The sequence below is a fragment of the Ambystoma mexicanum genome, chromosome 2q, assembly GCF_040938575.1.
Source record: "Ambystoma mexicanum isolate Mex_15411 chromosome 2q, UKY_AmexF1_1, whole genome shotgun sequence".
In the NCBI taxonomy this organism is placed as follows: Eukaryota; Metazoa; Chordata; class Amphibia; order Caudata; family Ambystomatidae; genus Ambystoma; species Ambystoma mexicanum.
In genome coordinates, this window is record NC_090924.1 from 96144461 (window position 1) to 96158888 (window position 14428).

Genomic DNA, 14428 nt, shown 5'->3' on the forward strand with positions numbered 1-14428 from the left:
GTCAACCATGTAATGAATTCAATCAACAATTGCTAGATTTACATGTGAACCCAAATTAACATCCTATTGAAAGCATCACTAAAGCATCCAAACATTAAACTTACCGACACAGGCCATTACAGAGACCAGCTCTGGTAATGCAGCAGGTCCAGATAACTTTTCTGTCATATGAAATACAAACTTTGGATAAATAATGTCAATACATTTACCACCCCACTTTCACACCAAACCAATATTGGAGAAGTGCAAGGCCCCTTTAACACATCTAGGGAGACGATGGCAAGCAAGGCCATAGAGTATCAAGTATCAAAGAAGCTGTTGATCAACTTCCTGTGAAAGGAATGCTGGAGTCATCCCATTCAAAATAAATACTGTCTGATGAACATTTCACAAGGTTCCATCCTCCCACCCTCCCCAACAGCAGGGGTTACATTCCATTTTATTGTGCAATACTCGCCAAGTGTCAACAGTGCAATTGTGTTATGGCGTCTGCCCACACACGTCCGAATCTTGTGAGCAGCTTATTAGGGGGTCAGCTCACAACATCCGTGATGCAGTCAGAGAGGATGCAAAGACTATCATTTGCCGAAGCCAAGATGAGTACAGGGAATGGCCTAATGGCGCCCCATAATCGTAATCCAGAACCAGCTGTTAGTGTGCCAGTCCATGACAGTACAAAACACACATATCATTATGAGCCAGATTTGGTTACTCCACGCTATTCCGGTATACCTTGCAACTGGACTGACAAGAGTGTGGTAGATCAAGGAATACAGCGGTCCGAATATTTTAGGACATGAAGGCAACCCAGGAGTGTCGTGGTGTCACACACAAAACAGCATTCCAATGCACAGCCAAAATTGATCTTCCTGAAAATACGTTAATCAGCCAGGTTAATTCGTAACATTACAGTATGCGCCAATGGAGTGGATACAATTCCCGCTCTTCCTGTCACAAAATCGCCCTCTTGAGTATACCAAATGTTACCATTCATGAAGGTCTCAACCATTAGAAAAAATCAGAAAATGGAAGCCCACCCGGCTGTAATGGAACCTATTCCTTTCCCACAGATAAAAGGGCTAAAGTGACAACGGGAACACTGATGGAAAGAGACTAGTTTCAAGAGGCAGACATCCTTTGGCATATGAGAGTGCCTAAAATCTTGAAATAATAGAAATCTCCCATCCCTCAGGTAGCAGCATCTCCCATCACAGAGATAGGGAAAGAACCATGACTAAGGCTAATGCTGCTCATCTGGTGGTATGAGCTGCACCAAATTGCCAACCCAGACCAAAGCTCCCTCAGGCATGCGTGGGTGAGTGTGTGTTCACTGCTCTACCATGACAGATCATTGCTCTGGTGACTTCCTGACAGCAATGGTAAATGTATGGTTGTGACACCATTGACTTCTACAGAAAGCCCACTCACCACTATCACTGTACATTGGCACTATACAGACTGCTGGAAAGATGCAGGATTCTTTGTCTCCCCTTAACACTCGCCCTGGGACCAGACCCAAAGACCCATTTCCGAACACACAAGTAGGGACAGCTTTACTCCGTGGTGTCGGCATCACCGAACCAGATGCAAAAGATACATTGATCCAATCAAAGCAAGTACACGTGCCCCATTTGAGTGTCCATGGCAGTTAGGTTGGAAGAATGACAAGCAAACTCTCTCAAGCACACACAAAGATGGTAAGGAGAGGCTGAGCACCTGCCCCTCTGAGTGATGTGCATGTATATTCTGCGGGAGAAAAGATGTCCCATAGCCGACAAAGGTTGCTAATCTTTCTGTGCTAAGAGCTGGGCCTGAATTCATCATTGGTCCTAAAAGAAGAGACACTTCCCTTAACACAAGCACACAGGCCAATGACTTACACTGTGAACAAACAGGATATATTTTGTTTAGGTGAAACAATATATGTCTTGTAACGTTTGCCATTTTCCAGGACAGTACGAAATTGTCTGATCCAGCCAAACAAAACGTCTCGGACAGCTGCATCAATCCCAACACAGATTTAGCCCTCCTGTTGGCACACATCTTCCAAGTAAAAGCAAAAAGCCGGCAATGGGGACGCACATGTACAGTACGTCGGCATAGAGTCCTCCGAGGCAGCGAAATCCACCAGAACCAATACGGAGCCCAATCTCACCTTGAGAACACCGAAGAGGCACTACACACCTTTGCTCCATTAACGATCTTCAGCAGCATACTTGCATCGAGTACCCGTCACGTCGCCGCCCCTCGTAACACCTCCTATCTCTGTACCTACATCTGGTCAGCTGTGCGATCACATGACTGACTAAAATTAGGTCCTTTCTTCTAATTAACTCCGGCAGTACACTGAAACGCAAACATGACTGTGAAAATGTATTTATTTACAAATGGAGCGTTTAACTGCAATTTTGCTCGGCGCCATCTTCAAAGCCATCAATGCGATGTAAACCATGTTTTAAGTAATAAAATGTAAAGTTTAAAAAGGAGGATCGAAGTGCAAACATACCAGTAGGTGCAGCTGTGGTAGCACTACGAAGTACACGATAACCAAAGGCACAATTAGTTATTCATTGCTTCTGGCTGATTTTCCAATGCTTTCAACCAATTAAGAGCCTCATTAGGATCCTTGGTAATTTTTCTCCTTCTGGAAGTACCAAAGTGGGCCAATTAGCCCGATTGAGGAAGGCTTTTACCCCCAAAGCTCTTGACAGTTCCTTTGGTTCTTTAAAGGATTTTCTCATCTCCACCACCTCCTTGGGGTAATTCGGGTAAACAAAAAACCTTTGTTTTTTAAAATGTAACCCTTCCATACTCCTTGCAGCCCTTAGGATATCTTCCTTGACCCGGGTGCAAGTAAAGCAGATCAGGATCTGTCTAGCTTTACCTTTACCTTTAAGGTCCATCCTCTTGCCAGTTCTGAACACATTGTCAATGTCCATCAATGTCAACTGTTCATATTTGAGAGAATTTTTCAGGACATCCAGCATTTTAGGGGCCAAAGCCTCATTTTCTTCTTCTTCTAAACCAACAATATGTATGTTTCTACATCTGATTTTCAAGTCCAGCTCCAATGTTTTAGCATTCCCTTTACTGAAATCCTCTCTCAGGTTCTTGTAGGCTCTGAAGCTTCCCGAAATATCAGATGACATGGAGGCATTTCCACTTTCCAAAAGTGAAACACGGTTGTCAATTTGAGCCACCTTCATTGTCAAGTCTTCCATTGAGGATTTGACATCAACCACATCTTGAGCCACTTTTCCCAAGTCTTGCGCTACCTTTAGAAGTAGGGAATATATATCCTGTGGACTTGGTATCCCCGCCATGTCAGTAGCTGATTTAGTTTTTTTGGCACAGGATTATCTGCAATTTCAATTTTCTTTTTGGAGTTCATAATCTTCAGTTATCCACATATAGGTGAGGGCCAGGAGCTGCTGGTTTATGCTGCTGCCTCTGCTGCCTTCATTCTGGAATCTATCGTGCAAGTGTGTTGTATGTTTATGTACATTTGGGTGTATGTATGCATGTGTCCATGCAGGCAAGGGTGTCCCTGTGTAAGTCCAGGTGTGAATTAGAATGCGGTGTGAATGAGAATGCGGTGTGCATGTGGAGACTAGTGTGTGAATGTTCTGGGTGCGTTTGTTAATGATTGAAAGAGAGATACTGGGGGTCATTCCGAGTTGGGCGGTAGCCATGGTGTTGTTAGCACCATGGCTGCCTCCCAAACCGGGTCCGGTACCGGTCTGGTTGAATGGGGACTTACCGGGTCATTCCGACCCTGGAGGACCCGGTAAATCCCCATTCAACCAACCATTCCCCATTCCATTTTGAGCCCCCATAGGGCTCAATGGGAATGGGGAAGGCGCTAATAACGGGCCCGCGAATAGCAGGCCCGTTATTAGCGCCCTGGTCCCTTAGCGGGATCCGTAAAGGACGTGTGGTCAGACCACACGTCCGTTACGGTTCCCGCTAAGGGACCTCGGAATTGGGCGGTAAGGGATTACCGGCACCGGTCTCCTTACCGGTGCCTGGTATCCCTTACCGCCCAACTCATAACGACCCCCACTGTATGGGTCAGTGAATGGGTATGAATGTCTGTGTGCATGCTGGGGCCCAGGCAGATGTACGTCACAAATTCGAAATTGACCGATAGAAATAATCATGTACATGACCCCCGCCCACTATCCCCTCAACCCCCTACACTTCAAAACAGACCTTTTTCTCCTTACTTACCTCTGCACGACCTTGGCTCCATCTCTGCGACGCGTGTTCCGCCTCCCCATTGAGAGGTGGAACTTCTGCCACAGGGTCCTCTTTAAAAAAAAAAGAAAAATCTTTCTTCTTCCCACTATGTCCTTGTTGTGGAAGTGGGGCACACCCCTGCCACCCTCGAATTCCCTTAATGTCAAAGAAGGGAGCGGGACACACACCCGCAACCCCCAGTCACCTTCTTTGACATTTTGAGTCTTATTTTTTTTTTCACTGCCGAAATCGACATTTTGTTTCATGCGTTTATTTTTTACAAGCTTCCCCCCCCCATAGTGCCCACGCAAGGGGCATTGGTGCACATCAGATGGACATTTCTTACAGTGACATGACATGTTTTTTTTTCTGGTATTTGTGGACAAATTCAACTTGATGAGTGTTATAAAATGGAGGCGTATGTGGGGTACAGAGGTTCATAGCACAATAGAGAAGGCAGCCTAGACATTTTCTTTCTGTGGGACGGCATTTTTTACTCATATTAAGGTCAAGGCCAATATGATGTGCATTCTTACATGGGGGAATTTGTGCAACCACCAAGGAAATGTTTCCTTACTATGGCAATTCATTTGTATTGATATTCAGGGCAAAGCCAATGTGGTGTGTGTTGTTACATGGTGGGTTGTGCTGCGGTTGTCATTTGTGCAGCCAAGTAAGGAAATGTCCTCTGACTGTGGCTTTGAATGTTTTACTGGTGTTAAGGGAAACGTTGACATGATGAGTGTTCTTACAAGGTCGTGGAGGAGTATTTGTTCAGACAGCAATTAGATGTTTTCTTAATGTATGTTATCAGCAAGGAGAAGTTTTCTTAATGTATCTAATGTAATATGTCATTTGTATAGCACCTAATCCCATTCATATGGCATGAAAGCGCTGTAGGTGAACGTCCTCGAGGGACCGAAGTCCCTGGTATGGGAGATTCATCAAATGAGTTTTAATGTGTGTGTGCATTTCAGCCAATACGAATGTATGTAGGGGTGGCCAAGTACCTGGTAGCGAACCATGTCGAGTATGCTGTGAGCTTGTTGGGAGAGTATGTAAATCCAGGAGAGTGATTATGTGTTCAGCTAGTCCACATTTTTGCTGTGGGACTTGGCTGCATTTCAATGGCAGAGGTGGTGTGCGATGTGTCTTCAAGTAGTGCATTGATTGCAGATGTGTATGGGTGGGTGACTGTGCCTACTGCTATCTTCCATCGACATGGATTGTGATACGCACCCGTGTGCCCTGGTTGGTTTTTTGTTTCATTGACATTTCTCCACTCATGTCCTGTGAACTGCTGGAGTTGTTTCTCTGTGATGCTCAATACATTCTTTGAGGAACGCATTGCTGCCCCGCCTATCTGACATGGGTTTAAGTTAACATGTGGGTGGAATGGGTTTATCAGGACAGAGAGAGGGAAAACCAGGTCTTGAGGGCCTTCTGGAAGGCAAGGTGATCCTCTAAGCGGGGGTTACTGAGGTTAAACAAGTTCCATATTTTAGGACCTTGGACGGTAAAGGAGGACCCCTCTATTCTGGTCAATTTGGTAGGAGGGATGACAAACAGGAGTGTGGTGCCTGATTTCAAGTGTGTCTTGGATTTGTAAGGGATGAGCTTGTGTTGTAGGTATTCTAGGCCTGTCTTGTGCATAGCACCATGGGTGATGAACATAGCTTTGAAAGGTGACCATTGCCCAACATGGAGCCAGTGGAGGACATGGAGGCCGGACGTGTTGTGCTCTCTGGGGCCAAGGACTAGGAAGAGCCTAGTTGCAGTGATTTGGTTACTTTGGATTTTTCAGAGTTGAGATGCAGGGGTGCAAAGATATTGGGAGTTAGCGTAGTCTAAGCAAGAGAGGACGATAGTCATGATTGCTGTGACTCTGCTAGGGGATTGGAGAGTCAGGGGAAGATGCATTGGAGAATGCAAAGTTGTAGATAGCACAATTTAGACAAATAATGAATGTGATGTAAAAGTGTCAGATCTTCCTCCATGGTACATCGCAGGTTATTTATTGAGTTGGATGTAGTAGGAGGAGGGCATAGAAAGGTCAGCCACAGAGTGGGTTGGGGGAAGATGGCAGTCTTCCTGCAGATCATGATTTCAGTTTTTCAGTGTTGAGGAGGAGGTGGTTAGCCATCATCCAGTGGTCAATTTCTGTGAGGCATGTGGTGAGGCTGGGGGGTTGGAAGAGGTATTAGGGATCTTGAATATGATCTGGATGTCATCTGGCTAGTTGTAGCAGGTTAAGCCATGCCAGAGAATAAGAGTAGTGGGGGTTCAGGTAGAGGTTAAGTAGCAGGGGGGATTGGGAAACACCCTTAGGTACTCTGTTGGTGACAGGGCATAAGTTCAGAGAGAATGGAGGTATGGGGTAATTTGCAAACATTTGGCGAGGAAGGAGGATGTCCACATCAATGCTATATCCCTGATGACGAGTGAGTGGAGTCTGTCCGTGAGAGAGTAGTGGTCGATATTGTCATCCTCCTCGCTGAGAAGTCAAGGAGGATGAGTGTAGCACAGCCTTCCGAGTGTGCAGTTCTTTTGAGGACATCACAGATGGTGACTAGGGATGATTTAGTTCCTCGTAGGGGTCTGAAGCCGGACTAGGTGGAGTAGATGAGGTGGTTGGATTCGGTGAAGAGGCAAAGCAGGGAGTAGGCTGTTCAGTCAATTTGTTTGGCTATGAAATGGTTATTAGAGATAAGTTTGTAATTGGCCAGTGGGGGGGTCAAGGAAGGGATTTTTGAGGAGGAGTTTCATGTCTTGAAATCTGGAGAGAATATGCCAGATGTGAGGGAAGAGTTAATGATCGATCTGCGATGCTGCCTGTGTAGGTTGAGGAAAGGATTTCGTTTAGGACAGTTGGAGATTACGGATCTCCTAGGGATCCTGACGGATGGCTGCAGGCAAGTAGCTTGAGAAATTCCAGTGGGGTAATGAGAGAGAAGGAGAAGATAGGGCAGGCTGTGCAAGTGTCTGCGAGGTCAGATATGAAAAAGATCAGGGTGGGAGCGCTGCTACTTTAGTGCCGATGGTGTGGTTTCTTTCCACTGCAATGTTGTGGCAGTGGTCTGAGAGTGTGCCACATAGTGCTTGGGAGTGAGGTGGGGGAGGAAATGCACTCAGGGGCCTTGAATTCTGAGATGATCTTGTGGGGTTCTCTGCTGGTGTTACAGGCATTACAGATTATATTCCAATAGAAGGATTGTTTGTACCAATGGATTTCTGCCTTGTAGGCTTTTATCTGATAGGCGTATGAAGTTCTATTCTGGGGTGATGGGTCAGCCTGCCATCTACGTTCCAGGGTGTGGTTTTGTGTTTTGAGGAATTTCAGAGATGGGGTTAACCATCTGGGGAAAGGCCTTGTATATGGGAGGCGGATCAGAAGGGGTCGAGCTGTCTGAGGGCTTTGGAGAGCCATTGGTTAAAATGGCTGATGGAGTGCAGACCTCCCTGGAGAGGTAGATTGGGTAGGGAGTTAAGCAGGCAGTCAGCCAAGTCAGCAGTTACTATGACCTTGTTCCACAATGGGAAGCTGGAGGTCAATCCAGGATTCGACAAACAGGGAGGCGGGTTTGCTGTCGATAGCGTGAAGAAAATGGCTGAGTGGTCCGTCAAGATTAGTGGTCATGGGGAGCTTGGAAATCGGATTGGAGGAGCTGGAGATTTAATCTTGGGTATGTCCTGTGGAGTGCGTGGCACCTGATACCAGTTAAGTCACGTGGAGGGCTTCCAGGCTGTCCAGGAGTGGTCGTGTCATGCGTATCTGCAGGACATTGAACCATATTTCGAGATCTCCTAGCATGCTAAGAGATGTGAGGGTGACCAGGATGGCAGATAAGAAGTTGCTTACAGTATCAGCAAAATTTCTTCTGGGGGGTCTATATATGAGTAATTAGCTGTGAGTAAGAGAGGGGTTGATGAGAATTTTCACTAGGAGGGATTTGCAGACTTGTGCCTCGGAGTGTGAGATGGTGAGGTGTGATTTGTAGAGGATGGCGATTCCCGCCTGCCCTGCTGGTTCTCTTGTGCATGATGAGTGTGCAGCCTGGGGGAAAAACCTTCTGTGCAATGGGTTGGAAGTCCTCGGAGTACCAGGTTTAAGTGATGAAGAGGATGTTAGGGCTGTCAGAGGATATTAAGTCATATGTGTTTTGGCAATTTTTGCGACAGATCGAGCATCAATTAGGATGCATGAAAGTCTGCTGCCCTTTGCGGCGGGGGAGGGGTAACAGAGGGGGCGATTAGTTGGATGGTGGTTGCTGGCCTCCGGAGAGGGGAGAGGAGAAGGCTTGGCGAAGGAGTGAGTGAGGGCATGGGTCCCCGGCAGGGGCCCCGCTTGAGGGGTCAATGTGAATCTAAGGATGGTTATCAGAGCAGTGAGGGGAGAAGTGAAGTGTGGAGGTTGTTTGGAGGGGTGGGGTGTTAAGGGATGGTGCGGTTTCTCTGTTGTGGGAGGAGGGAGAGGATGCTGAGAGCATTCTTGGTGTGTGAGAAGAATGCTTGCGAGGTGCGGTTCCTTAAGGAGTGGTCTAGTGTGGTGGTGGTAGGTGGAGGGTGTGTGTGAGAGGGAATTACAGTGGTGTCACTCTTCTGAGGAGTAGGATTAGTGTTGGTAAGCGGGAACAGAATAAAGGCAGGGCAGCGACTGAGGTTTTTGAGTGGGATTGATGTTGAATGGAGGAAGACAGGTGGGGAGTCTAAGGTCGGAGAAGGTATCAGGTTACTGAATTCTACAGCTGTGCATGGAGGGCTAAATGGAGTCAGTGCCTGTTGTGTTGTAGGAGCGGTTGGCGAGAGATTTCACTGGGTTGGGTGATTTTGGGGGAGGTTGTAAGGGTTTATGTTAAACAGCCTCTTCCTTAATCTTCCTAACTCCTCCCTTTGCCCCCTCAACTACTGCAGAATAGGACTGCAAGCCTTATCCTTGGCCTCAAGTCCAGGAACCGCATCTCTCCAGCCCTAAAATGTCTCCACTGGCTCCTGGTTGCTGCAACGATCACTTGATCAAGACCCTTTGCATCGTCCACAAAGTTTTCTGGGGCTTGGGACGTCTCCATATCCGACTCTCTCTCCCTAAATACCTTCCTGCTAGAACCCTTCTGTCATCTAGCTATAACTCTCTGCAGATCAGACACATTTCTAAGCAGAGAGTGAGGGGTAGGTCTTTCTCCTCCGCAGGTGCCTCCCTCTGGAAAGGCCTCCCTGCCCCTCTCAGACTTGAGCTGATCTCCTTAAATTCCAGAAGCTTCTCAAGACCTCCCTTTTCTCTTCTTCCTTCCCTCTCCCCCTCCCCAGCCAATGTCACTGTCTGCTTCTTGACTGGCTGCCTGGTTCCTTCAGAGTCTTCAGGGCACCAGGCACCCCCATTCCAGTCTACCCCTGCACTTGGTCTTCCTGGACCCCCCTCAACCTCCACTTGCCCTTCTGGGCCCCCACCCACACATTTGGCTGCCTGGGCCTGCACCTTGTAGCTCCTCTGGCCCCTTACCTCACACTTAGCTCGTGGACTTTCCTTCCCCTGCTCTCTCTGCTTTCCCCTAGCTCTGTCCACCTGGCCTCCCCAGGCACTCGCTTTTTCTCACAGGCCCTTCTGCCCTGACTGCCATTTTCCCCCTCCCATCTCCCCTGCACTTCTCTTACTGCACTTGCATGTTCCGAATGCCACAGGGCCTTGTGTGATCATTTTGTTTGTGTCCTTCCTGCTCCCCCACCCTCTTGTCTTGTTGCACCACGAAACACATTGTGTATACGCGCATTATAAATAAGTGAAAGGTGCACTCAAGGATCTGGGGGAAGATAGTGTGTAGTGTGAAAGGGTCAGAGAAGTACAGTGTCTTTGTTTTAAAGGATTCCAGAGTGCCAGCAGGGGTTTGTGGGGGGGGGAGTGTGTGTGTGTGTGTGTGTGTGTGTGTGTACTGAGTGGCTGAGAGGGGGGTATTGGGAAGTGACGCCCAAGAAACATTAAGGAATACAAAGACATTCATTGGTTAGAGTGGGGGTTGTGGAGAAGGATCAGGGCAGGGTGTGGGTGGAAGAGTGCTGGAATGGGTGCAGGCAGACTGGGATGGTTATGCTAGATTTTAAGTGCAAGAAGCTTTTTAGATCCCAAGCCTACAGCACTATCCCAGTGGGAGGATACAGAGTAGTGAACTGTTAGAGCCATGGCCACTACACTAACCTAATGGGATGTATGTAGGATATAGGCACTGCGTGCAGCTAGATTCAAAATACAGGAGACTTTAAAAAAAAAACAGGCAAACCCCACTATCCCAGAGGAAGGTGCAGGGTAATGGCCCAAAACAGTGGCAGGGTTCAGAACCTATCCAGGTCCAAAACAGAGACTGGGTTCACCCCAGTGGCTAGGTTCAATACAGTGGCTAGCTTCAAAATGGTGTCAAGATTGAAAGTGCCCTTGATTCAGCTCTGTGGCTAGACTCGAAACACAGCTAGATTCAAAACCGTGGCAAGAATAAAAAATGCAGCGGGCATTCAAAACAGTGGCAGGGTTCAAAATGTCGCTAGATTCAAAACGGTGGCTAGAGTCAAAAACAGAGCCGGATTCAAAACAGTGGCTAGATCAAAAACTGCAGTTAGATTCAAAATGCAGCTAGATTCAAACAGTGGCTAGAGTCAAAACCACAACTGGGTTCAAAACAGTGGCTAGATAAATAAACGCAGCTAGATTCAAAATGCAGCTAGATTCAAAGCGGTGGCAAGATTAAAAATGTAACTAGACTCAAAACAGTGGCAAGAGTCAAATAAAGAAGTGCTGGCTGTACACATACGTTCCTTACCTGATGGTTGCAGCAGTCAGCAGTTGGGGTATTGGCTTGGCTGGAGCGTCCAGGCCGAACAGGTAAACAGACAATGGAGGTTCCTCCCGGAGGTTCTCTTTGCCTCGGCCCTTAGCCAGCTGCCCTGGCAAGGCAGTCCTGGGATCCTCCTCAAATGCCTCTTCCAGGTGAAGGCAGCCAATCCCTGCTGTTGGGGGAATGTCCAAGGAGGTGTTAGGGCTGGGACATAATGGGCGAAACGCGACCGAGCTTGAGAACGGTAAGAGCTGAAGAAAATCCAAAAAGTGCTACAGGATAGCTATGGATCTATGTGGAGGGTCGTCAGAAGTGGGTGTGTCCTCAGAAGCGCTCGAGCAGAAGGGTGTCTATCCGTTCATCAAAGGTAAAGGGGGAGAATGCCACATGGCTTTATTTTACTGGCTTTAAGGGCATAGTCTGCATGAGTGTTATTTCAAGGTTGTGGGGGGCATTTGTACATCCAACGTGATGATGATTCCTTTCTGTGCATTGCATTTTTGACTGGCATTTGGGGGAAGGGGTCGAGGGGAGAGAATGTGTGCAGTCAGCAGCCCTCAGTGTGCCTCACATGGGGGCTCCCACATTTTCTGTTAGATCACTGGAGTCCTGAGGATATTTTTTGACCCAGGTTCATACAGTTTACTCTTCCTTTCAGCCTGACCCCTCTATTTCCATCACTTGACCCTTCGGCAAATTATTGCTATGGGCAGCATTTTCCTTGTATATCATCCTCGCAGGGTGAGCAGTCATGGTCAGCCAGAAGTTGTTAAGGGTCCTGAAGTGTTCTAGAAAATAAGGCTGGTGATGGACGGGGGAGCTAAGGGAATCCTGTGGGTGCCACCTCTTGGGCATGCATCACAGAACAAGTGGTGGCTCCGGCCCGCAATGTCACTTTCATTATCCAACCTCGAGCATGGGACATCGTCACGCAGCATACTGGAATTATAAAACTAGGGACATACTGGCCTGTTTCCATGTTGACAATGCCAATGTAAACTAAATTTGAAAATGGCCAGTAAATGTTCAATTCTCCTTGACCAAACAGCTTACAAACTTCAGCAAGAATACTTTTCCAAGATGGTCGCCATGGAAAGTGAAGAGGGGCTCCTTCTGGAGACCATCTTCCCTTTCCATGGCGGCCTGCAGCCGCAGAGAGAGGGAGCGGCACAGGTGGGGATTTCTGCTGACATAGTAATAAGGTAAGTAGGGGGTGAGGAAAAAAAACGGTATGGAGGTTGGGGGGAAGATGTTGGGTGGGGATCCAGCCGTCAGGTGTGATGGAACGGGGGCTTGCACCAGAGGTTCAAGCCCACGTTCCTAGTCACCTGATTGACTGGCACCCCCCGCCGGGGTGGTAATTACAAATAGGGCACTTGGATATTTTTGGTCTATGTTGTTTTTCAGTCTTGGGCACTGGGATTCGTCATTTCTGCTTCCAAATGATTGGTTTTGTGTGCAATATGTTAAGCATTTATTTTCATCTGATGCTGGATCAGTGCTTTGATGGGTTTGTAGTTGTACTGGATCTGGGGTCAGTAACCTTGGCTCTCCAGACTCCAAATATGTTGAGCTAAAATTCCCAATTGTATTAGCCAGAATAGTGTCAATCGAGAGGTATCATGGGAATTGTAGTCCAAAACCTCAGGAGAGTCGAAGGTTGCAGACTCCTGTACCATATGATATGGATCTTTTCTGCCTTTCTGAAAGCCCTAGTTTTATAGCTTCTTCTGTGCCACATGTATACCCACACTGCAGGGTGTGGCCTGTGTTTTTACCCCAGCCTTGTCTTTCTGTGTAAATGAAATAAAACGTTCACTCTCATTGATAACATGTGCGAACCCTGACTACAGTTTGGTGTGCTTTGCGAGGGGATATTTTATTTATTTGTATTTATTTATTTATTTTGCATTTTTAAAGCGCTCACACAGCCCGCGGGCATCGAGGCACTGTTACAGGAATTGTTTGTTTTTTAGTTGCGTAATATTGGTTTTCCTAATAGTGTGCTTTGGGAAAATGTCGTTGTAGACTTCACCTCTGCACACCCCTATGATGTGTTCATTTCTCCCCATGTACTTTGCTCTTGTCATTGTGTGCTGCTCCCTTGTCTGTACACCTTGGATGGCTTATTGCATAATGATAAGTATATGTTCTGGTGTACTTAGTGGCAGGCCAGATATATTCCTGAATTAGAAGGTACAGATTATTTAAATGAAACTATCAAATTGAGTTTGTACCTAAATCATACGTATTGCAAAGGCTTTAGATGCTAATTTTCATTCAGCCCTCATAACTGTGTCTGGCATTTAAAGGTTAACATTATTTCTATATTACTGCTGTTGCCTGCCAAGGGTCAAATTGAAATGTTACAAATGCGCCCATCTGGAGGAGGTCATCTAGGTGTTAATTAGGCTGAAGTTTTCTTCATTACCCCAAAGTCGCCTATGTCAGACTGACCGCCCAAGTATAGTCTGTGGATATCTCCTACTTTACTTGCTGGTCTGCTGCCCAACCATTTGGGAAAGGACACGGACACGTGCAAAGCGCTTGCTAGTAAGTTGAAACATCTGCTACATTAGAAATTGCAAGAGTAGTGTGATTTGGCAATGCCCTAAGTACATTTCTCAACGTTTGAGAATGTCTCACTGGTAAAAGGGATGTACTTCAACTCAGAGAAATGTAATGCGTATCAGTTAAGAAGGGCTTGACATCTGGACAATTCAATAGCTGTATTGGCTTGGAAACAGATACGCTTATAGTGCAGCTGAGGAACAGATGTTTCACTTCAAGGTGTCCTAGATGATGTCTTTCCCCCTTGCTGACAAAGGGATAAGCTCATCAGAGCTGAACTCCCTTACTCTCCTTACCTTGACCAGTGAAGTGACTGCCCTTTATCCTGCCTTCATTCCAGCCCCCTTCATGGATAATCCTGCCTAGGGGGTTGAGTGAATCAAGCGACTGGCAGATTCCTGGGCTGGGTTTAGGGTCTAAGTGGTTTTCACTGACCCTTGTGAGCTAAAGAGCCCTAGGTATGAACCCTGCGCCTTGCTGTTTTAGTGAGGGAGTGCAAATCCTGATTTGTACCCTTTCTTGCCTGCTGTTTGTGGCCTAATATTACCTGCCTAGACCTTTAGGGGCCTTGAGAGACAGTAGGATCTCATTGGCCAGGCCAGATAGTCCATATTGCTGCAGACACTGATCTCTGCTTAAATCCTATTCATGCAGGTTCAGGAGGAGGATTACATCTCCAATCCTCACCTAAGACCTGTGAGGGAAGGATTCCCCAGGTGTTCCACATTTGTTCAATATTTTGAGCTCAGAAGTAATTTGTGTCGGTCCTCACATGACTGCAAGAAGATTCCTCAACGAAA

General features: G+C 46.9%; 1 protein-coding gene across 8 annotated transcripts in view; it reads left to right on the forward strand.

Moving 5' to 3' along the window:
* LOC138569187 (ankyrin repeat and fibronectin type-III domain-containing protein 1-like) overlaps positions 1-14428 on the forward strand; it is a 2784778-nt gene that overhangs the window by 2406601 nt on the left and 363749 nt on the right. The gene's annotated exons all lie outside the window — the stretch shown is intronic.